Source organism: Crocuta crocuta, unplaced genomic scaffold (genome assembly GCF_008692635.1).
Source record: "Crocuta crocuta isolate KB4526 unplaced genomic scaffold, BGI_CrCroc_1.0 scaffold359, whole genome shotgun sequence".
Taxonomy (NCBI): Eukaryota; Metazoa; Chordata; class Mammalia; order Carnivora; family Hyaenidae; genus Crocuta; species Crocuta crocuta.
Window position 1 is genome coordinate 279,591 of NW_027528877.1, and position 25,431 is coordinate 305,021.

Consider the following 25,431-nt stretch of genomic DNA (forward strand, 5'->3'; position numbering starts at 1 on the left):
GTCTTGTTTTTAACAGTACACAGGACCTTTGTAAGGGAAGTAAACCTTACTATCCCATTTTATATATGATGATCATAGACAAAGTAGTTAAGTAATATTCCTGCAGTCATATCCCAATCACTGGTACTGCTGAAATTAGAGTAGAGGATTTTTGCTTTCTAGTTAGGTTCTTAAGGTTCTTTGTTACCTTGAAATTATTTCACTATCAGAAATGTTTCCGTTGCCCAAGGCATTGTTTACTGAATATCTACTATGAGCCAGGGAGTTTTATACATGTTGTCTCATTAAATCCTCATAAACCACCTTGTTAAAAAATGATTATAGGTGAGTCCACTAAAGTTCATAGATGTTAGGTAATTTGCCAGGTTTGAACATGACTGAATCAAGATTCTGGGCCCAAGTTCAAGAATCTTTCTTTCACTACCTTGCCTCAATTTCTTCTATTACAAGTTTAAAAAGAAAAAAGAAACAGTTCTGCAAACAATTACATATAGCAATAACCAACACAGGATATAACGTATGGGGTCTCTTGCTGGCTCAGTCAGTAGAGCACGCTGATCTGCCCAGCTTTAAGACTGAACCCCATTTTGGGGGTAGAGTTTACTTAAATATATATATATACCAAAGGGAACCTAACAATAATTTTAAAAAATTTTTTAATGTTTTTTATTTATTTCTGAGAGAGAGAGAGAGAGAGAGAGCGTGAGAAGGGGAGAGGCAGAGACACAGAATCTGAAACAGGCTCCAGAGTCTGAGCTAGCTGTCAGCACAGAACCTGACACCAGGCTCGAACCCATGAATGGTGAGAACGTGACCTGAGCCGAAGTCGGCTGCCAACCGACTGAGCCACCCAGACGCTCCACTAACAATAATTTTTTAAGGAAAAAAATGATAAGACAAAACCAAAACATAGTAAAAATCAGTTACTAGAAAGACATGAGAAGAAATTTAGAACAACTGATTTCAAAGCAGGGATCAAAATTTAAGAAATACGTACTGATCTCTTACTATATTAAGAATTATGCTAAATCCTTGGCCTCATGAAGTACTTTCTAGAGTAATTTTAATATAAAAAATAAAGATAAATGAGCAAGAAAAAGAAACCAGTAAGGAGACTAAAAACATGCAGGTAGAGAAGGAAAGGAGAACCGATTGAGTTGGGCAAGGAAAGCTGTGCTGTGTGTTTTACAATCAGTCTCCAGTATGTTTAAAGTCATAGATAACGAAACCTTGTTAATTTTCATTAAGGCAGACTAAGAATTATTTTCAGGAGTGGCTGTTTTATCTCTGATTTATAAAGGCATAGAGCCAAATGGGTCCACAGACAGCAAAACCCGAACCCTCCCTCGGAAAAGGTCCGGTAGTTTCCATTGCTTTCTCTAATTGGCACCCTCAGCCTCGGACAGGAAGTCCCGCCCTTCACCGGAAAAGATGGAGGCTGGACTCAGATGGAGGCCAGAGTTGGTAAGATAAGGCCATTAAAGTTTGCTTAATTGTAGTTAGGGCCTCTTGAAATGTTTGTCAGCGTTTTTATTTTTCAGGTCCGATTAGGGTAACTCCTTCACCACCCTGAGGGTACCTGTAGAGGCTTTTTATAAGTTTAGAGGAAGAGAAATGACTGCCTACTTCCCAGGCGGCGAGGGGCGTGGGGCAGGGCGGTGGGGCAGGCTCCTGGAGAATGGCAAGGTAGGGCTTGTGGGCAGAGCGCCGGGGCTACAGGGCTACAGTGCTACGAGGTGGGTGAAATACCTTGTTAACTTGCCTTTGGGGCAGTATGCCATGGAAGGGGTTTGTTTTCTATGATATTGAAGCAATACGGCCAGAGTTGAGCTGACTAGTTATGGCTTAGCTGAAGTAGTCCCAGAGTAAACATACCAGATTTGCTGAAAAAGAAAGATTCTGAAGCATTTACCTATTCTGCCGTCTTCCGTTAAGCATTTCCTGAGGATGACTCAGAGGTCTGTTTATTTTTTCCAAAGAACAAAACATGGACTGCGGGGTGGGGAGGGGTGTTAAATTTTTTTTGCTTAGGAAAAATCTTTGGATGTTGAATATTTCGTTTTTATTTATTTATTTATTTATTTATTTATTTTTGTAATTGGGGATTGGAGAAAGACTTAAGCTCAACTCAGTAACATGCCTTGTTTGCCTTACCGTTGTAATTACTGCTCAAGAGAGAGACTAAGTTGCTTACTTCTAGCTCTTAGGCTGCTTGGGGGTGGCTGTTGTTAGAGTTCCCTTGAGATAATGATTCTTCTGGGTCAGTCTGAAGAAACAGTCTGCAACAATGGCAGTCCCCAGGGTGACACTCTCGAGGGGGCCTAGATTCAGCTGTCAGTCACCTTCAGCCCAGAGCCATCAAATCCATTTACACAAAAGCTGGTTATCACAAACCTTTTGAAAAGCTAAGTAAAGAGGAGATTTACCCATCCTTGAATCTTCATTCTTTTTTCTTTGATTCCCTCGTTTCTCTTATCTTTCCTTTTTTTCCTAACCACCTCTGGGAACTTCTGGGATTTTTTTCCCTTCTTTTGTTCCACCCTAGAGCTTACACTATTGTTATCTTAAAGCTTGAGCATAAGCTTGAATATAACTCTCAAGATACACAGAAATAAATACCTGGTACTCTTGTATGGAAACTTTTAATTCTAATAAGTATTTTTGTTTCCAAAACGGTAGGATTTTCTGGGGGTTGGGAAGGGCTTGTTTCATGCTGTAATGCTGAAAAACTTAAAATTCTGTATTTTAAGTATTTCTTCAAGAGTACATTTGTCTATGCATGTACATTCATATATCCTTTTCTATTGTATGTATACCTTTTAATTACTTTTTTAAACTTTTACAGTCATGAGACTGTAACATGAGAACCTGAATCAGTTTGCAACTGAAACGACCCTCCGCACCTTACACAAATGTGAAAACATTATTTTGTTATCTAAATATTACTAAATTTCAAATATAGCCATTATTTATGTGAATTTTGTAACTTTGCAATTATAAGGCACTGATTTCCTTTCCCTGGGAGAAGGAGAAATTCTGGCTTGCTCTAGAAATTCTGATCTTCTGGACATCATAATGGCATCATTATAAAAAATTGAATTTAACAAAGTGAAAGAGTTTTAATTAGGGAAAGTGTAAATAAAATATTACATTAAAATAGAAGTATTTTGTTGATGTGAATATGGTTGCTAGAATTAGACTAACAAAATATTGCCTAGATAATGCCTTGAGGGGGTATTTGTGATTATAATTAGTTTGTCAATTATAAGAAATTTTAGTGTCATAGCTACAGATAGAAGCAGCAGATTATCCTAAGCATGGAAGAGATAGCAGTCCTGGTAAGAAGGGCAGGTCAAGAAACATCTACCCTTATGGCAAAAATAAAATAAAATATAAAATAAAATAAAATAAAATAAAAAATAAAATAAAATAAAATAAAATAAATATAAGATAGTTGGCCTGCTGTGGCAGGCCGTGTCACTAAAGCCAGTACTGATTATACCAGTTGCATATGATATAGCCCAAGTTAGTTCAGTCCCCCACCTGGTCCCTGATCCCCTTCCAGTGACTACCAAAAGAACACCCAATATTCCATTTTGTTTTCAACATTATTTCTTGAGCATTGACTACACTTGCCAGAACACAATAGTAGAGCATTCCTAAGTAGCTTACACGTAGTGGAAAGAACCAGCACCACGTAGGTTTTTGAGTGTGCTCCAAAACAAATTGTCGTCAAGTAAACACTGTGGAATCTTATTTCATAACCTTAAAATGAATTTGCCCATTCAGATGATGAATGTCCCAGAAATGTTGTTAGCATTTGAGGATATAAAAATCAACAAAATAGGGACTGTGTCCCACCATAGCTTATGATCTCACTGACTTAGTAGAGGCCACTGTTACCTCTTCAGCAACTTAGATCTGCACAGTGTGGTTTTTGCCTCTCTCCTGGGTGTCTTTTCTAGACACTTCATTTTCTTCACACCATATTCCAAACATGTGAGGTGTTTTTGGTTTCTGTTATTTGCTTTCAGTTGTTGGAACATGTCATGTCTTATTCATCTCAGGGTCATTGGGATGATTGTGGTCCAGGTTTATAAAATTTTATTGTATGGTTCACCCCTGTACTTTGAGGAAAGTAGAGGTAAATTATTAGCTTTTATAGTTGGATGTTAGCTCTGGTGGGAGATTTAGATCATTTAATCCACTAGACTCTGATAACAGTGTATTAAATGTATGAAACAAACTCTTCATACTATGACTCATCTGTTTGATACTTTTATTAGTTGACTTATTTTTTCGTATGTCACTTTCACCATTTCCACAGTGTGTGTCTCAATACATATTATACAGTGTATTCATTTCCTGAGGTTTCCCTTGACAAATTACCATAAATTGAGTGGCTAAAACACTAGAAATTTATTCTCTTCCAGTTCTGGGGGGCTAGAAACCTGAAACCAAGGCATCCACGATGATCCACTGAAGTTCTGGGAGAAAGTTTCTTCCATGCCTCTCACCTAACTTATTACAGCTGCCTACAGTCCTTGGCATTCCTTGCTTTATAACCACACCAGTCTAATCTCTGTTCCTGTCTTTTTGCCTCCTCTTCTATCTTGTGTCTCTCTTCTGTGAATCTTCTTTAAGGATGTTTGTCATTGGGTTTAGGACCCACCTAATTTCAGGATGATCTCCTTTTCTCAAGATCCTTAACTTAATTACATCTATAAACATCCTTTGTTTGAATAAGGTAACATTTACAATCTGTAGGAATTTTATGTAGACATATCTTTTGGGGGACCACTATTCAACCCATTATATATGGGAATTTATTAATTTTACATTTCATATTACTTATGTGTTTTCATTCCAAAAGCAAATCACCCATGATGCCTTTAATATGGTTTAAGTGACTAATGTGTGTATTCAACATTGAACTTGAAAGCTATATTTAATCTGTCAAATTTTATGATTAGGAATTCCTATAAAATTTTGATGATCTGGTTCTAGGATTTTAAGAGTTTTACTGAGGAAAATATTTGGTTATAGGAAATCACATGTCCTTTTTCCTTTTCTCTGTAATGTAGGTTTATTTTCATTTCATTTCTAAGAGGAAGAGGCTGAGGTAATGACTATCAAAATCAACCATATATTATAATCATTTGTTTGAAGTGCACTGACAAGGAATTAATGCTTTAATAGAAAAATACATTAGAGTGGTGCCTGGGTAACTCAGTCGGTTGAGTGGTGAGCTTCTAGGATTTTGTTTCAACTCAGGTCGGGGTCTCACCATTTGTGAGATCAAGCTCTGTGTCAGGCTTTGTGGTGGCAATGTGGAGCCTGCTTGGGAATCTCTCCCCCTCTCTCGGTGCCCCTCTCCTGTGCACACACATCTCTCTCAATATAAATAAACATTTAAAAAGGAAGAAAATACATTAAAGAAACATGCCAATTTCAGTTAACAATAATTGGGGAAATGTAGCAAATATTGCTCCCAGAATGGTCTTTTATGTATATGTATTTTAAGTTTTTATATTTAGTAATAGTCTTACTTACAATAAAAGATTAGGAAGGGAAATGTGTTCTTTACTATATACATATAAAATAATTGTTGGTAGAAATAGACCTGGGTGTTTGTTAGCTGAAATACTGACAGATTACAACTGAGCTGATTGGTTCTAAGGATGCTTACAGTTTTCTTCTTTTCTTTATTCTTTCTTTCTTTCTTTCTTTTGGGATTATGTTTCTTGTTTTGGGATTATGTTTAGCCAGAATTCTTTTCTTTATTTAAAAAAATTTTTTTAATGGTTATTTATTTTGAGAGAGAGACAGACGAACAGAGTGCAAGTGAGGGAGGGGTAGAGAGAGAGGGAGACACAGAATCCGAAGCAGGCTCCAGGCTCTGAGCTGTCAGCGCAGAGCCCAATGCGGGGCTCAAACTCACAAGTTGTGAGATCATGACCTGAGCCAAAGTCGGATGCTCAAGTGACTGAGACGCCTAGGTGCCCCGCCAGAATTATTTTCTTAAGCAAGTAAAGTAGGTAGTTGAGAAAGAGAGTAACAAGAAGAACGTTAGGGAGGAAACAATGGTTTAGAGAATGGCATTTCAAGAAAGGAAAATGACATTGGAAACAAAAGTGTGAGGATTTCAAAATAGCTATATTATATGTGAAAATGTGTGTAAAAGTACTAAAAAATAGTTCTTAAATGGAAAAAAATTACAATATAATGCATTGTTTTATTAGATTGGAAATCAAAAGACAATTTCTATTTCTAACTCAACTTTGTAGGAAGTTATGGTCTTCCCAACATTACACATATTATCAAAGTCATGACAGTCCACAGCTTACCTAAACCTTTCCATTGATTACTTAGGAGCTCTATGACCTAGTCAGAGAGTGTTTCTGTCTCAAGTTTTCCTTCTTAACATAGGAAGAATACCTATCATCGGTGCTTTTCCCGTTGATAATGAAAAAAAAAAAGTGATTTTTCCATTTGGTAGCAACCAGGCACTTAGGGAGGTGCATTAACTATATCACAGCAGTGGCAATTTACCAAATCAGACTTAAGTTACCTAGAATAGTTCTTCTTTCCCTTATTTCCAACTGTCCAATATTTGAACTATTAATTTGCTAGAAAGGAATGATCAAATCACAGCAGAACAGTATAAGGGAATTCTGGGAAATAGGCTGTTTGAGCTGAGAAAGATTTTCTATTTAATAAGAATTGCCCATTATAGGTTATTCTTAAAAGGAAAAATAGGTGATAGAGAAAGTTGAACTTGATGAGATCAGAAAAGGAAAATAGAAGACTATGTATGAGAGAGAGAGAGAGAGAGAAAGTGTGTGTGTGTGTGTGTTTGTGTGTGTGTGTGTGAACTTGAGAATCCTTGGTACCAGCAAGAGTGAGCGAAAACACAGGGATGTGTTGAAATCTCTTTTGCAGCCTCAGCTATATTGTATCAATCTATTCTTTATAACCATTTCCAACTATCTCTTTTTCTCACACACCAGCAACAGGATTTACTCAATGTTATTTCCAGAAGTAACACCTCCAGAAACACTTTCAGAAACTGTTTCTCAATTCCAGGATACTGATACTTTTACCAGCCAGAAAAGAATTTCTCAAAATTATTCCAAAGGCCAAAGTTCCTAAAAACAGCAAAAACCCTTAAAATATATATACTTATGTACATTTGTATATACAGTGTACACACATTAACATGGATGAAGAAAATTGGTAAGGTAAATCATAGAGGCCATGAAACTTCAGTATTTTACCATTTATCTTTGAACATACCTGAATTTTGTCTAAAAACCTTGATTCTCTTTCAGCTATTTTTGGAACAGTCAAGCTGTATCGAGATTCTGTTGTAGACGGCAAGGTTTTATTTGGAAAGCTAGGATAAAAGTTTTCTTTCATAAATTCACTTTATTTGGCTACTGAAGTTCACTCCCTCCTAGGTTTGCGTTTACCTTTTAAAGTATTTGTTCCTAGGTTCTTTAAAATCTGGGGGAAACAAAATAAGCTCCTTATGGAATGTGGTTTACATGAGTTTGTTTGGGTGAAAGGATGGTCCTTTTTCATTTTAAAATAATCAAATATGTTACCCATGAGAGAATCTGCTCTTTCATTGACTGTATCCACGCATGTAAGTGTATGTTTATGTCAGTGTGTGTCTTTATTGTTTTTATTCTCTTATTTCCAAGGAAAGATGTGTATATTGTAGAGATTAATCCTCAAGATCATCATTATAAACCCTAAGCACGAAACAATTCTAAGAACTCTGTTGGTTAAAATTGAAAATAAGACTCAGGTCTGAGATCTTAACCATTGAAAACCTTGAAATCTCATAAATTAAGCATCATTGAGCCTGGTCCCATCTTTCATAACAGCTCTCCAGAGAAAATCTAAAAGCTAGGGCACTCTGAGAGGAGCTGTGGATGATTCAGTAGGTGGCACAATTTTCACTGAGTCAGTACTGAACTGATGCCCCAGCATGGTATGAGGGGGCACTGCACTGCTGGAGGTGTCGTCTAATGGATGAGGGTAAAACCAAGGTCTTGACCACCAGCAGTTATTAAAAATCCCATGGCACTTTTCAAAAGAGTAAAGATGATGTTAAACCCTGTGTCCTGGCTAATTTCCAAATTGGGCAATTATATTCTGCCTACTTAAAATTTCTCTGTAATTTTAGTTGGATAATATATTCCTCATCTTCTGCCCTATGCTTTTGCGATTTCCAGCTTAGAGGTGGATGCATTTCTGTGGTGAGGGAAGTGATGCTTCTTTGAAAAATGTCTTACAAGGTCTGAGATCAGGAGATGAAAGGTGTAACATCCATCTATCAGAATAGGTGCCATATTAGTTTGTTTTTCCTGTGATTAGGCTGACTATAAGAAAATTACCAAATAAGTGTCTTTAAAAATAGCCTCGTCAGGTAGTCAGAGGTGCTATGCTTGCAAAGGTTTCCAAGATGGATATTTTAATTTTATTAAGTTGTGACTAAGAAATGAGGCTTCTCTTGAAGTGAATATATTATGTAAATACTAACTATTTAAGCATGAAATTATAGACATTTGATAGAAATAATTAAATTTTCCCACATTTGCCTAGCAAAGCCTATCACATTCACTCAAAAACATTAGTCGCTAAATCATTTTCACTTATAATGTATTAGAATTCTTTCCAAATCAATCATTGCTAAGAGAGAAGGTCACTATCAGGGAACAGATGGAAAGTGTTTCTTAAATACTAATAATAAAATAATTGTTGGTTAGCCTGGTCTGGATTCGAGGAAATCTTACAGAAAACATTCCTAAGGAAAAGACTAATGGTGAGGCCGTGGAAGGCTAGACCCACGCTTTGTATTTCCAGCTTCACTCTATACTTTGGGATCAACACATAGAAAAAAATATCCAGTAGAAATTTAGTGCCGTAGATGATGACATTTGCATTTATCTTGGCTATTTAAATGGCTAGCTAGAAAATGATAAAAACCATCAATAACTCAGTTTTCTCAAGTGCCAAGTATTTATCTGCAAAAACAAAAGATCAATCTAATCTTCTTGTAGAGAGTCTTACTGTGACTTTCATATATTACCTTTCTTTGTACAGAATCTTTCCAAGGAGTTTTAAAGTGCTGTAACCTCAAAGGTTTCTATTTCTAACAATTAATTAATTTAGCTGTATTACAGACTTTTCTAACTTCAAGTCATTCTGCCTTACAGATATATTAAAAACTTATCTTGTGCTTATTAATAATAGAGTTAATACAAGAGAATGCTTTGCAGCAAAAGAAAAATCCAGCAGCATGCAGAGATAGTATTAAATACTGTGGTAAATAAACATAGTCATTCTGTGTGTAAATGCTATAGCTATTGAATAAAGAAACCACTTGAAAAGGAAATACCATCTTTAGAATTTGGACTTGCCTTTAGCAGAAAACACTGTAATGTTTTTAGCCTAGCTCTGCCAACTACAACAGACTGTACTAACAGAAGAGTTCACTTTGTAATAGAAGAAGTAGTCACTCTGATCACTTTGTCTTTTTAGTATGCAGCCCAGAGGATTCAGAAAAAGATTACATTTACCATAATTAACATATATGTAAATGGAGATCATGGCTATGAATGATAAATTTTCATAGCAATTTAAACCTTGTACAAATTAATCAACCATACAGACACTTGATTAATGAAAGGCAGTGTCACTTTAAAATGCAACATGTTAATATATATTACTGTTATCACAGATCAAAGAATCTTTAAATGTAAACCAATTAGAACAAAGCTCAATCTACATTTTTTAACAAATTTAATTCCCATGTAATTATGATGGCAATTTGGAAAAAAACTGCTATCCTGCTTCATATTTATTTACTAATTTTAGTGAAACGTCATGCAAATGAATTTTGGATGTTCTATCATAACGATTGGATTCCCAAAATATAGGATTACAGTACCATTGAAGGATCAGATGAATGTACTAAAGCAATTACAAATTAGATACAAGATATTTATACACATGTCATGTTCAATTTAGAAGTTTTCTTCTAGTTTCCCCCTTTTTGGTCTCACTGAAAGAGATACATTAAACAGATTAAGTGCTAAATGACTGATATTCGCTCAATACAGTGTTTGAGATGAGATTTAACATGCCACTTAACTAAGAGCTATTTTCCTTGGTCTTTGAGGAATAAAAAAGTAAAAACTCTTTTGTAGATTTACTTTATTAAGAATGACTTTTATTATCATAGTGAAAATTAATGCCTAATTTATAGAAAAAGTCTTCTTAGAAGAAATATAAAATGTATAGTTAATACATAAGTGTGTGTTCACAATATAAGACCTGGGATATAAATTTTTTCTATTATCTTGTTTGCAAGCAGAAGGTAGGCATAAAAGCAAACACTCTACAGAGTCAATGTATGTCTACGCAGATCTATTTTACAAGGGTAACCCTATAATGGGTCATTAATTATCATTCTCAAGTTGGCAGTCTGAGCTGTTGCCACATTACAGCAGTGTAGCCCAGCACATCACTGAATACACTGTTGAGAAAGAATTGATAAAATAACAAGAACGAAAGCAGCCTGTAATGGACAGAAAGTTGAAATAAATGTGACACTGAGTTCTAAAAACCATCGAGCATTTTCTATGTGGCATATGCCATGTTAAAAACTTGGCACTTTTAAAAGATGGTGCAACTATTTGTGACAAGTATTAAATTATTTAATTCTGATAACACCTCTATAAAATAGAATTATTAGTTCACAGAGAGAGTAGTCAAGCTGAACTTTTGATTTTAGGGCTTCTCATTTCAAAGTTTGCGTTCTTGGGCTCCCTTGGTGTTTCAGTCAGTTAAGAGTCTGCCTTTGGCTCAGGTCATGATCTCACAGTTCACGGGTTCGAGCCCCACGTCGGGCTCTGTGCTGACAGCTCAGAGCCTGGAGCCTATTTCAGATTCTGTGTCTCCCTCTCTCTTTGCCCCTTCCCTGCTTGTGCTCGCTCTCTCTCTCTCTCTCTCTCTCTCTCGATCTCAAAAATAAACATTAACAATTTTTTTAAATTCACAGTTTGTATTCTTAAATACTATGCCACATTGCCTCCCCATGACTATATAACTTTGTTTATCATCACCATTATATTTAGCCACTTGAGCAATCTCACTAAAGCTATAATGCGGCTAATGCCGATACAGGACACTTTGGGAACCACTGCTAACATACTACACATTCTATAAAAGGTTTAAATAGCACCATAGTATATAGTATATATACCATAGTATCATAAGTTAGGTCCAACTCAGGCTATTGGAATTATAATAAAACCTGCCTTTAAGCCATCTGTCCTGGAGTAGATATGTGAGCAAAATAGATGCATAGATAGATAAAATATTAGCAAGCATATCTAGTCATTAAATGAGCATTTAATACTTGGCAAGGATCTGTACAAAGTACTAGAATTAGCATAGTAAATAAGACTCCTGTCCCCAAGGAGTATATGGTGTAATGAAGCGGGCAGAAATGTAAACTGCCAATTATACTACATTGTGATAAGTACTACTTGAAGAGTAAATTATGATGTCGTGGGAGTGCAAAAGAGTGCCCTCAAGGACAATAAACAAACAACAAACAAGCAAACGCTAAACTAAATTTAAGCCATTTCATACAGTATGATATATCTGGGAAATTTTGGAAAGTCTCTGCTTCAGTGTTCTAGTTATTAAAGGAGTGGCTTTAAGAAAAAAACACAGGCAAACCAAGAATTGCAGGGATCATAGACACTACCCACTTGCAGATGATGCAGTCTTTCCATGAATATTAAAGAAAGGAATGCTGGGGCGCCTGGGTGGCTCAGTTGATTAAGCGTCCAACTTTGTCTCAGGTCATGATCTCACGGTTTGTGGGTTTGAGCCCCGCATCGGGCTCTGTACTGACAGCTAGCTCAGAACCTGGAGCCTGCTTCAGATTCTGTGTCTCCCTTTCTCTCTGACCCTCCCCTGCTCATGCTGTCTCTCTCTCTCAGAAATAAAAACATTTAAAAAATTAAAAAAAAAGAAAGGAATGCTGATCATTATATTAGTTAAAATAACAGAACAGGATAGTAGTTTAAACTGTCTTATTTCTCTCTCATATTCATTAATTCAAGATTGAAGGAGTCGGGTGCTGCTATAGCTGCCCCATGAAGTCATAACGGATGCAGGCTCCTTTCCTCCAGCACAATACTTCACCACTCCTAGAATGTGGTCCTTGTTCTCAGGGTCCAAGGTGGCTGTTAGAATCTAGCTTTCACATCTATCTTCCAGGCAAGAAGATGAAAGAATAAAGGGAAAAAAAAGGCTCAACCCTCTTTTGTTTTTAAGGAGAGTCTCCTGATACACCGCGGCGCACTTTCCCTTACAGCTTACTGGCCAGAACTAAATCAGATGGCTATAAAGTCAGTGGCAAATGAGGCTGAGAAATGTAGTCATTTCGATGGGTGACCAATGTACTCACCTAAAACATGAGATTCTGTTAAGAAAGAATAATGAGAAGTAGATATTAGGAAGCAACTTGTAGTCTCTGTCACAGCCATGAATTAGTTTTCTTAGCTCACAGAGGTGGTAATCACTATTAGTAGAGAAAAATAATATTTTATTTTTTCTGTCTCAGCCTTCCTGATGATTCTCATTCCTTTTGAGCAGAATGAAATCTTTGCCACACCATCTATCTTGAAGGTAGGACCTGTTCCCTGCTTTATGAGTCCAAGATATAATTGGTAGACATAAGATATCTTTTCATTATAAGTTAAGAGTCTTGTATATGTGTGGGAAAGAACATCCTTAAGATTTAAAAAACTTAATGTTTTCTTTTCATGACTCTTGAATGTCAGATTACTGAAGTTGTAATAGTACAGCTATGAAAGATTTGATAATTGAATGCTTTTATGATTTCATTCGTATGTCTTGTTCATTCTACAAATACAAGGTAAGTGGCTCCTGTGTGCCAAGCTCTGATCTAAGTGCTGAGGACATAGAAATGAGTGATTCGGTTGAGGTGTGTCATAGAGCTTACATTCTAATGAGAGAGGAAAGACAATAAACACATATATGTATGTGAGCATTATAATTTCATATATTTTTACATACTGTTATGTTAAATTGTGTCCTACCAAACTTCAAAAGCCTAACCCCAGTACCTCCGAATGTGTTTGTATTTGGAGACACAGCCTTTAAAGAGGTGATTAAGTTAACATGGGACCCTTTGGGTGGGATGTAATTCAACCTGACGAGGGCCCTTATGAAAAGAGGAGATTGGGACACACAGACTGATAATTCTGTGTGCAGAGGGGAACTACTGTAAGGGGCAGCAAGAGGGTGACCACCTGCAAGTCAAGGAGGAGAGAGACCTTAGAGGAAACCAGTCCTGCCGGAACCTTGATGTTGGACTTGCGGTCTCTAGAGCTGTGAGAAAATGAATTTCTAGTGCTTGACCCACTGAGTCTATTATATTTTGTTATGGCAGCCCTAGCAAACTAATATAGGTACTAAAATGCAAATAAAATAGTAACTGGGAGACTGCTTAGAGTGGTGGTCAAAGAAAGCAGCTTTTTAGCTGAAACCCGAGAGACGCAAAGGAGTCAACCACATAAATATTTGGGGATGTATGTTCCTAGAAGAAGAAACATCTAATGCAAGGACTCATTTTTTTTTTTTTTGTACAAGAAATAAGCTAAAAGTCAATCAAGCAAGTGATCATTTTCATCATCAAAAAATTGTTTACTCAGTGTCTATTTGTTGCTGTGGAAGGCATTATAGAGATAAATATAAAGTGATAGTGCAGCCCATTAATAATGCCATAATAATTATTTCACTGTGAATTATGCTGTAAATATGCTTGCAACTGACTATCCAGTATCAAAATGACTTTACAGTTTCAGTTCCAAATTTAACGGATGTGCTAGCCAGTGGCCAAATTCTCATTTTGTTCTCCAACCACTAATACACTAATCTTACACGAATTCTCTTTGACTATAGAAAGGAGCTCTTTTGGGTATGACAGAAACATAAAATTAGAGCATGGTTCTCATTCAGACTGTCTTTTTAAATGAGCTTTGTACAGAATAGCCATTTGATACTTGAGAACATAAGATATAAGTGACTTCATCTTTTCCCAAAAATGCAAGTGAAAAACGATCATTGTTCTTGTGTTCTTTTTTGCCACGTATTATCAACTTGAATTTTATATCATGACTTTTTAAAAGTCTATTCGTTATGTAAAATCATCTCTCTCAGTTCTTACTACCATTTTTTTGTTACTATTGCTTCCACTCAAATCTGAAAATTCTTCACAATATAAGACAATGCTTTATTGGAATTGGCAAGCCTCTTATTTTATGGTGACAGACTTGAGCAAAAGAAAGGGAGCTGCATTTTCATCAGTAATAATGTAAACAAACCTGTAGGAAGGAATAAGAACAGTCACAATGAAATGCATTTGTTAACAGGAGAAAAAAGTTGCAAGAACCAAATGCAGTGTACCTGAATATGCCCAACTCGCCACTAAACTCCTGATGGGTAAAAACAGACCTATTTGAGATGACTTGGCCACAGTTTTTATTTTTTACAGTTGAGAGCAATTTTGTGCATATAACATATAACCTAGAAAATCATATATATATATATATAATATAATATATTTAACATTTTCATTATATTACATGTTTTTATATGTTTTCCCTCATTTTCCTCTTATGTGCAAGGGAACATTTCTAACTTATACTTCACATTAAAAAAAATTAGAATAACAACTCTAAGCAGCATTGGCTCAATTCAAATCCCATTTGGTGGTCCCAGTATAGTTTTTATATCACACAAAAAAAGCCATCATAATTTGCATCCTATCAACTATTCCCTTCACTCTAAAGAGCTATCATGCCACTCCTAGAGTGGGTCTCTAGGGTTGAAGTCTGTTCTATCACTCCTATGCTAGATCTATTTGGTAGTAAAATCAGGGTTACTAGCCTGGTGCCCCTTACCTGGGGAAAAAAAAAAACCCCACAACAATTCTATATTAACCCTGTCTTCACTCTTCTCAGAAAATTGATAATAAAAGTTGTCCTTTTACTCTCTGCTCCTTTTAATTCCTGGCATTCCAGAACTTGTTAGACTTGCCTTTCCAGCTTTCTTGGCAATGCTAGAGCTCGCTGCTGTTCTAGTATTCTAAATCTCCTGCAATGTATCTGCTTCATGCAGTTCCTGTCTTTCTAGTGATAGGGGTCTGTTTTGCTAATATTTTTCAAATTACCAACAAGTATCACTCAGCACATTCCTAGAAATTTCATCGCTCTCCATTTCTGTTATTTCTGTCTTCCCTTTTCCTCTTTCTTCTTTACTACTTTACCTACCCACCTATTTCACCTGTAAATGGACTCATGGACTCTTAACGACTTCTCTGTTTTGTTTTGTTTTTGTTTTTAATTCTGTTCTAAGGTGTTTCTGTACCTATAACTTGCATCACAGTAGTTTTATTAACTTAACCAAAAATTATGCTGGAAAGCATAACCTTTGCAAAATATCAACTACACCAGTGAATTAGAGAAGTTTTATGGGATCAAGACTGAGTTATTTAATAATATTGAGCAGCTGGTAGCCATTATTTTTAGTTCTGTCTCCTCAGTATCTATTCACAAGCCATTAAATTCACTTTTAAATTCTAAAAAAGTACTGACCTGAAAATTAGAATACTTATTTATAATATGTCCATAAGATCCTAACCATCTAGATGGGATGAATTACAGGCGTATTAAATCCATACTTGTTAGCTAATTTGTTTAAGTTTATGTATTTATTTTGAGAGAGAGAGAGAGAGCATGCCCGTNGACCCCATGAACGCTGAGCTTGTGACCTGAGCTGAGATCAAGAGTTGGACCCTTCACCAACTGAGTCACCCAGGTGCCCCTGTTAGCTAATTTTTTATGACATCTAGAAAACATTCTATCTTATACTGATAGAAACCAGTAGCATCTGTTGCCTGGATATTCCACTTGAAGATCCATCAGCTGATAGAGTTTTTCTCTGTCTTACAGCTCTGCCATTGAAACAGCTCTTAATGAAGGAAGTTTCCCAACCAAAATATAGATATATCCTATGGAGGAGAATACTTTGAACCACACTGACAGTAACCTCTCAGCACTCTAGGGGAGGATTTTTAAAAGATGTGTATTTTTTTTACTGTTTTTTATTTTTATTTATTATTTATTTATTTATTTTTAAATAGTTTATTTATTTATGAGAGAGAGAGACAGCATGAACAGGGGAGGATCAGAGAGAGAGGGAGACACAGAATCTGAAATAGGCTCCAGGTTCTGAGCTAGCTGTCAGCACAGAGCCTGATGCAGGGCTGGAACCCACGAACCATGAGATCATGACCTGAGCCGAGGTTGGACACTTAACCGACTGAGCCACCCAGGCGCCCCATTTTTTTTTTTTTTTACTGTTTTTTAAAGTTTGTTTATTTTGAGAGAGGGAGCAAGAGAGAGTGGGGGAGGGGCAAAGAGAGGAAGAGACAGAATCCCAAGCAGACTGTACTGATGTGGGTCTTGAATTCATGAACTATGAGGTCATGACCTGAGGAGTTCAAAAGTTGGACTCCTGACTAGCTGAGCCACCCAAGTGTCCCTTAAACAATGCATTTTTAATGTATATTTACAAGTGGAACACTCTCTCCAGAAACTGTGATGGTCAAAATTTGAAATACAGGTGTAGATTTCCTGACATTAACCTTTTTCTACATATAGAATGATAGTAAGGTCACCTATGATCCAGACTTGACTTGTCCAATATGGTTACGTTTAAAAACAAAGGGAGACATCTAAAACCCTTGTACAGCAACCTTTGTTATGGACCAAGGAAACCTAGAAGTCTGTGTTAGCACTTTAGGGTGAATATAGCTAAAGATACCATATTAAGACTCTTATCAATTTACACTGAATGGTTTAACACTGTATATGCAGGTATAGGCATGAATTTTTCTATAAATAGCAGTGCTTCGTTATTAATAGAGAGGTTCTCCAATGAACATTGCATTTAATAAAAATTTATTTTTTCATTTGGCATCTGTCCCCTTAAGGATCTAGCAGAAAGCACGCCTAATTCTAATGCAGAAGTTTAAGTTCTGACTGTTAAAGCAGATTGGCAAATGAGTCTCTTAAATGGTCTATCACTTCAAAATATCTGTAAAACTCACATAAACTATACATTCCTTGCTTATATTAATATTTAATATTCTGGAACCAGTTCATACATTTTTATTTGTTTTTGAGAAATACTATAACTTATTAAGTTATACACTTTGAGAAATACTATAACTTATTAAGATTCTCAACTGTGAGAGAGGTGATATACCACTAAATCATCCGTAATTACTTAGGACTTGATTGTTACCATTTCTGACAACTTGCACCAAAACTGGCATGCCTGTGTGCCTATGCATTAGAGCCGGTTTCAGTTGCTATGAAGAATCAGAGTCAGTCTAGTAACTCTGACAATGGACTAATATTCAGCCACAAGAAAGAAGAAAATCTTATCTTTTATGACAACATGGATGGACTTTCAGGGATTATGTTACATGAAATGAGTCAAACAGAGACAAATACTGTATGATATCATTTATATGTGGAATCTTAAAAAAGCCAAACTCATAGAAACAGAGTGCAATGGTGGTTTCCAGGGGCTTGGGAGTGGGGGACATGGGGAAATGTTGGTCAAAAGGTACAAACTTCAAATTGCAAGATGAATAAATTCTGGAACTAATGGACAGAACAGTGATTGTAGTTAATATCGTATACTGCAAAGATGCTAAGAGATCTTAACTGTTTTCACTGAAGAAGGAGGAGGAGGAGGAGAAGGGGAAGAAAAGGAAGAGGAAGAAGGAGAAAGAAGAGGAAAAGAAAGAGGAAGAGGAGAAGGAGAAGAAAAAGGAGACTGAAAGGAAGAGGAAGAGGAGGAGGAGGAGGGGAAAGGGATAAGGAAAGGGGAAGAGGAAGAAGAAGAGGGAAAAGGAGGAGGAGGAGGAGGAAGGGAAGAGGAAGGGGATGGGGAAGGGGAAGAAGAAGAAGAAAAAGAAAGGAAAAGAAGAAGAAATAGTAATTATGTGAGGTGATGGGAGTGTTAATCATTTAACAATATATAAGTGTATCATATCAACATGTGATACACCTTAAACTTGCACAATGTTATGCATCAATTGTATCTCAATAAAGCTGGAAAAAATTCAGTAACTTTGAAAAATTGATATCAATGGCAATGCAATTGAGGCTATTATAGTCCTTTAATGTGTAGTTTTGGAAGTATTTTACAAGGTAAGAAGCTACTTTGGAGGTTTGAAATCATTATTCCGTCTTTGGAAGTCACTGGAAAAGTTGCAAAAAAACCCTGAATTTGTCAGTAAAAATCATTCTCAATAGCATAAAGCAAAATTGTCAATTTTTACTTATAATTTTATTTAAAGGAATGCATATTTCATTCCTATTATATATATTGGCTTCGTGTTATCCTAAGAATCTGGGAAAATTAAGAAGTGATTAAGACATAGTCATGGCTTTCAAGATAATTTCAGGACTGCAACAAAGATAGGTGTATTGATAACCATAATTCAAGGAAGAAAGAGGCATAATAAATATGCATTGAAATCAAAGAGAAAGAGCAGTTAAATCTGACTAGCACAATTAGGAGTGCTTTATAAAGGAAATAGTACTTAAGTTTTTTTTTTTTAAGAATGAATGAAAAATTAAATTGGAAAGAAGGAATATAAAGAATTCCAGATGGTGGAAGTATAGAAAATTGGAGACAAGAATGTGGGTGGTAAATTAAGATATGAGAATGCAAGTAGTAAAGATCTGGATGATTAAGTTGCACACACAGAGTTGTCTAACGCAAGTTTTAGGAAAAAAATAACTGCAACAATACTTTTTATAATGAGTTAAAAAAATCAATAGATAAGATATAATTAATAAACCATATAAAAGGTTGTGAACTGGGGAATTATCACATAAAATGAAAAGGAAGAAACAGGCTTGTGCCATATTAGTGACACTGAATTTACTTAACTGAGTAGGATTTCAAGGTTTACAAAATTTCTAGTCTTAATGACTGAGTGGTTGTTACATCATTACCAAGATAAGAAATACGTAGTGGGAAAGCAGCATGCTTTCAGATGGAAAGGAGGTGATGAATTTATAGGTAAATATGTGGAGTAACAGTGTTTTAGAATAGTTATGTGAAAGTGCTAAACAGATACTCCATTTATGCATGCACTTATTTATTCATGTATTCAGAACACACAGAAAGACCCAATAACATACTCCACAATAAAATAAAATCAAATATAATGTAATTGACTGTTAGGGCCTGGACCCTGGGGCTTCTTACAAGTAAGCTACCAAGGCTTATCTTCGTCCTTTCCTTAACCTTACAGTAAGTGCTTATTTTATGAGATTGGACTTTTTAAACTCATATAGTGTTATTATGTGTTTGACTGTATTTATTGAGTGACTGTTATGTACTGGACACTGTTCTAGGCACTGAGGATAGAAAATGAACAAGATCCACACTTTGCTTATACTTATAGTACTTAATATTCTAGTGAGGGAGATGGAGAACAAATGAAACATTAAGGAATAGATAGTGAAACAAACAAACAAACCAAAATAAGTGGATAGAGAAGATTAGAAGTATACTACTTAAGATGGGATAGTTAGAGAAGACCTTCTGAGGATTATATCTGAGGATATAATATGACATGACATGATGACAGAAGATAATAAAATTAAATGATATAAGAGAATCAGTTGAAGATCTGGAGGATACACATTGTAAGAAGTAGGAACACTCAATACAAAGATCCTAATATGATAACAAATAGCATTTTCTAAGAACAATAAGAAGGCCAGTGTTTGGAAATGAATGTAGAGAGGTATATAGGAGTTAGCTGATACAGGGTATTCAGCCATGATACGGAGTTTAGATTTTTACTATTAAGTTTAATGGCATACTTTTTAGCAAGATACTAATAATGATCTGATTTACATTTTCAGAAGATCATTGTGATTCCTATTTGGATAATAGAGTATAGGAGGGCAAGAGCAGAACTGTGGAGTCAAGTTGGAAGGTTACTGCAGTAGTCTAGGTGAATGATAATCATTATTTGGAATAGAATTGTAGTGGTTGCAGTAATAGGAAGCATTCTAATTTGGGATATATTTTAGACTGAAGATTTTATGATGGATTTGGTATGAGCAAAGAAATAAAAAATAATTTTTAGATTTTAGAATTGAGTAATGGGAAAATGTGACATTCATTAAGATGGGGCAGACAGGAGAGGAAGAGGGATAGGTAAGAGCAGGGGGGCAAAACAGTGACTTCCATTTCAAATATGTCAACTTGAGATATTTGGTAGATATTCAAGGGGATATCTGGAGCAGACAGTTGGGTATAAAAGCCTTACCCTTATTAGAGAGATGAGAGCTGAAGATAATTGAGTTGGAAATAATCAGTATTGTGGTGGATACCTTCTGTTTCTTCTCCGGTTCCCCTTGATTTATTTCCAGGAAGTGACAATGGGTTCTCTTGCCCTCTGGCTTTTTTTTTTTTTTTTTTTTTTTTTNAGAAATGAAGCAGATGTTTGTTCTTGCCCTCTGGCTTTTGATGAGTTTCTTCCAATGGGAAAGCTTGCAATGGAAAGGAAGGAGGGAAAAGTTGAAGTTTCATTTGTTACCCTGGCTCCTTCTCTAAGGTATTAAAGTGGGCTGTCTAATGCCCTCAACTGAATGCCGTGGTTCTTGTCAAGTATTCCTCTTTACCCAACTTTCTCTCTCTTTCTTCCCCCCTCCTTACCCTTTTAGTCCTAGAGGTGGTAACAGACCTCCTGCTGTTACTTACCATAGTGTATTTCATTATACTTTATGGTTTCCTCCCACCCTGCTCACATCTGTGAAAGACCCTTTATCAAATCCTCCTCTGGAGGATCCTAATTTTAGTATGCCATCTGTTTCCTGCTGGGACAGAAAATAATACAGTATTCCCCAGGCTCTTCCCTATGGTCTTTTAAGACTAATATAGTAATTGTTACTAGAAGTGGCCCCAGAAAATGACTCTCAAGTGGAATTCTAGGATTATATTTCACATATTTGAGTAGTGCATTGATAACCGTCTTTGTGGAGGGTTAGGGTGGGGAATGGGGCCTGGGTAATCCGTGGCATGCAGTAGATTATGATTGTTTAAATTAACACCAGTAAAGCGGGCGAAGTGTTGTGCAGTGAAGTGGTTGTGGCACTTATCACTGTTGCAATCATGGTAATTATAAAGATGGTGACATCAACTGTCTTTTCTTAATAGTCATAAGGGAGGATAGGAAAGGGAAATGATAAATTGAATTTCCAACTGAGATCATGTATAGAAAAATCAAATCTCTAGCGCTTGAAGGAGCCCTTCATCTCCTGCATCTGATAGAATATAGTTAGGGATCAAGTCCATGTCTTGAATGTAACAGTTGTAGATTTGACCACCAGTTAAACCCATCAGGTTTTTATATTGAGGTAAAGGAACTGGTTGGAAGAAGAAGGATCTCATATGCTAGAATAGAGACATTTGGGCAGATAAAACACAGAACTGAGAACTTTGAATTCCTGTATGTCTTTCTAGCAGAGGCAACCTCTCCCCCCAGTATTTGAGGGAACCAGCCTTTCACTTACTAACTCTAGGGTAGTAGTTTCACTATCCGATGCTTATTCTTCCTTGGACCAACCTCTAACTCTCAAAAGCCTCCAGACTGATAATAAGCATTAGACTAATGTAGCCAGAAGGAGAAGTACAAAACTGGGTCTTTGAGGAAGAACTATCCTAACAATGGAAGACTTATAGAATCTCATTGATTTCTATTGGCAGGAGTCTGGAGAGTATATATGGGAGTGAATTATTTGGGTGTTAGATCAAGGAAGAAAAAATATAAGGCTGACAAGAATTTATTTATTCCTCCGGATTTGGGATTTAATGTCTTGTCTTGAGCACCTAGGAGTGGTATTAATAGTCTGGTTGTCTCTTTGAAGCCTGGGCTCAGTCAATTGTGGCTGACATTCAATAGGTTGAATAACATAACTTCTCTGACACAATATAGGGGAAATAATCAAATCTTGGGAAAATAAGAACACTAGAATGGGTTTATTATGTTAACCAGATCAGCCAAATTTAAAATAAGAACACTGGAATGGGTTTATTATGTTAACTGGATCAGCCAAACTTTATTTGAATTACCCAAGAGGACCCTGACAACATACTCTTTATCAAGACCTTAAGGAATGCATTGTTAAAGGAGAGGTACCAGTATCCTTGAAAACTGAAGCAATGCTCTTTGGTGGCTGTTTGCTCTCTGCCAGCATTTATAGTAGGGCATGGAATTGGAATTGCATTTTATGACAATGGGAATAATGGGAAGCCAGAGAATTAGAGGCCAAGTAGGAGTGTTTATTTATTACAGACAAAGTGGATGAAATTACCATAATAAGCCACATAGCTGGAGTAATAATCAGAATGTTTTGACTTTTAAGGATCTTTGACAGTGGCTAACTGATCACGGAGTTTTTAGAAACAAAATAAAAGGGCATCTATCTAACTGAGCAGCTACTTGGTATATCTAGGGAGAAAAATCCTAGGCCTGGTGGCCATAAAATTAAGTTACATTAATGGGGATTTACTTTTTTTTACCTTGTCCCTAGACTTAATCTACTTTACAGACTTATTTGAGAAGGTGGTCAGACCTTTCAAGGAATGACCTGGCAATAGAGTCACAGATATATATCATGACTCTTCCTCAGAGGTACTTGCAGCTATTTAATTGATTGTTCCTGGAACAGTGGTTCTTAAACTTAAGTATGCATCAGAATCACTTGGGGGCTTTTAAAACGTAGGTTTCTAGGTCCTACTGATTTAGTAAGTTTAGTGTAGAGACACCAGAATGTATATTTCTAATAAGTTCCCGGGTGATTTTGATGCTGCTGGTTTAGGTACCATACTTGAGAACCACTGCACTGGAGAAGGGAGCAGATCTTTAGGGGTTATTAAATATTTCTTCTCAATAATTCTAATGCCTGGAGTCCTGAAATACCACTGAGGTCCACTAGCCAGAGTTGGGATTTATGAAGATCTGATAATAAATTCTCTGTTATCAGTTGGCCCAAGTCCATTTTAGAAAATGTCCAGAGGGACTTCAGAACAATTTTTTTTCCCTACAGGCTAAAAATGCATAGTAAAAATAGGAAAACTTAATGATAGAATTTCCTGGCATGAAATGAGTTCTATTGCTAAACAGGGGCAAAGTTGAAGCCCCTGGAACTGTGTCTTCCTTTGCCAAGATAAATCAAAAGCGATACTTCATCAAAAAGGGGATGTGCCCCCAACAAATACTTGAACAATTACACAGATAGTGAATCCTACAGTATCTCCATTTTACTCACTTAGTGGCTGAGGTGAAAGTCAGATAGGTCTTGGAAAATGAGAATAAATTATCAGAAACTTAATTAAGTCATGATGCCAATCAGATCTGATGTTCCCAATGTCATATCTTCACCGGAGGAAATCAGTATAACCACTGACACCTGTGACTTAACAAATGCATTTCCCCCTTTCCTGTATTAGTAAACAGAAACAGAAGCAGTTTCTTTCACAAGGCAGGGATATCAATATGCCTTTACTCTCTTGGCCTCACCTATGCCTACTCATCTCTCCATCAAAATATAGTCAAGAGATAACTTGACTGATTTGATATTTCACAAATAGTATGATCATTAGATTTGTTAAGTGAGAATAAGAAGGCACCTTAAGTGTAAGTGACATGTGATCACTGCCTACATTCCCTGGGGGGAGGAGAGGAAGAAGAAAAGAAAAAAAAGGTAAGCAACATGTGTACCAGAGTTGGAGATAGATCTCATGAAATCACTGTCACTTTAGTGAGGTTGCTAGGAGTCTGGGGGTCTGGGATATGTCAGAAGATCCAACTTAAAATGGAGCTGATTTGCTGCACTGCCCTTTACAATGAAAGGAACACAGTTGGATTTTTGGAGGAAACATTTGGGCATGCTACTGTCATGTATTTAGTGGGCAACCTGAAAGTTGCAAGATTTGAGTGGGCCTCATAGCAAGAAAAAGCTGTACACCTTGGCATTATGGCCTAATCTAATGGCATTAGAAGTGTCTGTGGTAGGAGCACCTGGGTAGCTCAACTGTTTAAGTGTCAGACTTCACTTTAGGTCATGATTTCGCAGTTCATGAGCTCAAGTGCCACATTGGGCTCTCTACTGTGAGCATACAGCCTGGTTTGGGTCCTCTGCCCCCTCTTGCTCTGCCTCTCACCTGCTCCTTCTCTGTCTCTCTGTCTCTCTCTCTCAATAGAAATAAATAAATAAATAAATAAATAAATAAATAAAGTGTCTGTGGCCGACTGACACATCCATTCCATTCTTTACCATGTTCTGTGCCCCGGGAGGCTAAGTTACGTGGACTGAGTAATAAGCTCTTTGCTTTCAATATGGAGCCTCTGGCAATTTCTAGGAGGTGAAACGGTGTAGGCAATAGAATTTTGGAGCAAGGCCATGCCCTCTTCTGCTAACAAACTAACATCTGAAGAGATTAGCGGTCATTCAATTGCCCTTGGACCCAGTAGAAAGTGAACACCTTACCATAGATATCAAAGTACTATGTGACCCAGGTGCCCATCTTTAATTAGTGCTATCTAATTCATGGGCCACAGCATTGAAAGTACACAGAACGATTCTATTATAAAATGGACATGGCATAAATAATACCATATAAGTCTAGAAGAGATAAACTGCACAAGCAGAATGTCTTAGATTCCTATGATGGTGGCTTGAATTGCTTTGCAATGTTTTCCTCCACTTACACCTATGATCTCATGGAAAGTCCTTATGACATGTTCCAACCTAAGTCTCAGAGGTATCTACAAAAGTGAGAATGTAGCAACTATTTTATGTGAATTAACTCTATCCAATACCCCTTACTACTTTATATGAATAACACTCATGATGGCTAATGTTGCAGATTTCAGGTGGGAGTATGACCGAACTCATATGCTCCAGTTGATAATATGGTATCTGAGGGGACTTCGTTTGTTGTATTAGTTTCCTGTGGCCGCCATAACAAATTAGTTAGCAAATAACAGAAACTTATTTGTTCACAGTTCTGGAGTCCAAAAGACCAAAATGAATGACACTAGGCCAGAAATCAAGGTGTTGACAAGTCTGTAATTTCTTCAGAGGCTCTAGAGTTGGATCTTTTGGTTCCTTGCCTCTTTTAGCTCCAGGTCGCTACTAGCTTTCCTTGGCTTGTGGTTGCATCACTCCAGTCTCTGCTATTGTCTTCACATCGCTCTCTCCTCTATGT

The 25,431-nt window shown here is 36.6% G+C and overlaps 1 long non-coding RNA gene across 1 annotated transcript in view; it reads left to right on the forward strand.

Moving 5' to 3' along the window:
- Positions 1–1,402: 1,402 nt before the first annotated feature.
- Positions 1,403–25,431, forward strand: part of LOC144225541 (uncharacterized) — a 43,853-nt gene continuing 19,824 nt past the window's right edge. Inside the window, exons 1-2 of the long non-coding RNA XR_013333337.1 lie at positions 1,403–1,464; positions 12,653–12,717. This is a non-coding gene — a long non-coding RNA (uncharacterized LOC144225541). The remainder of the gene's footprint in view (positions 1,465–12,652; positions 12,718–25,431) is intronic.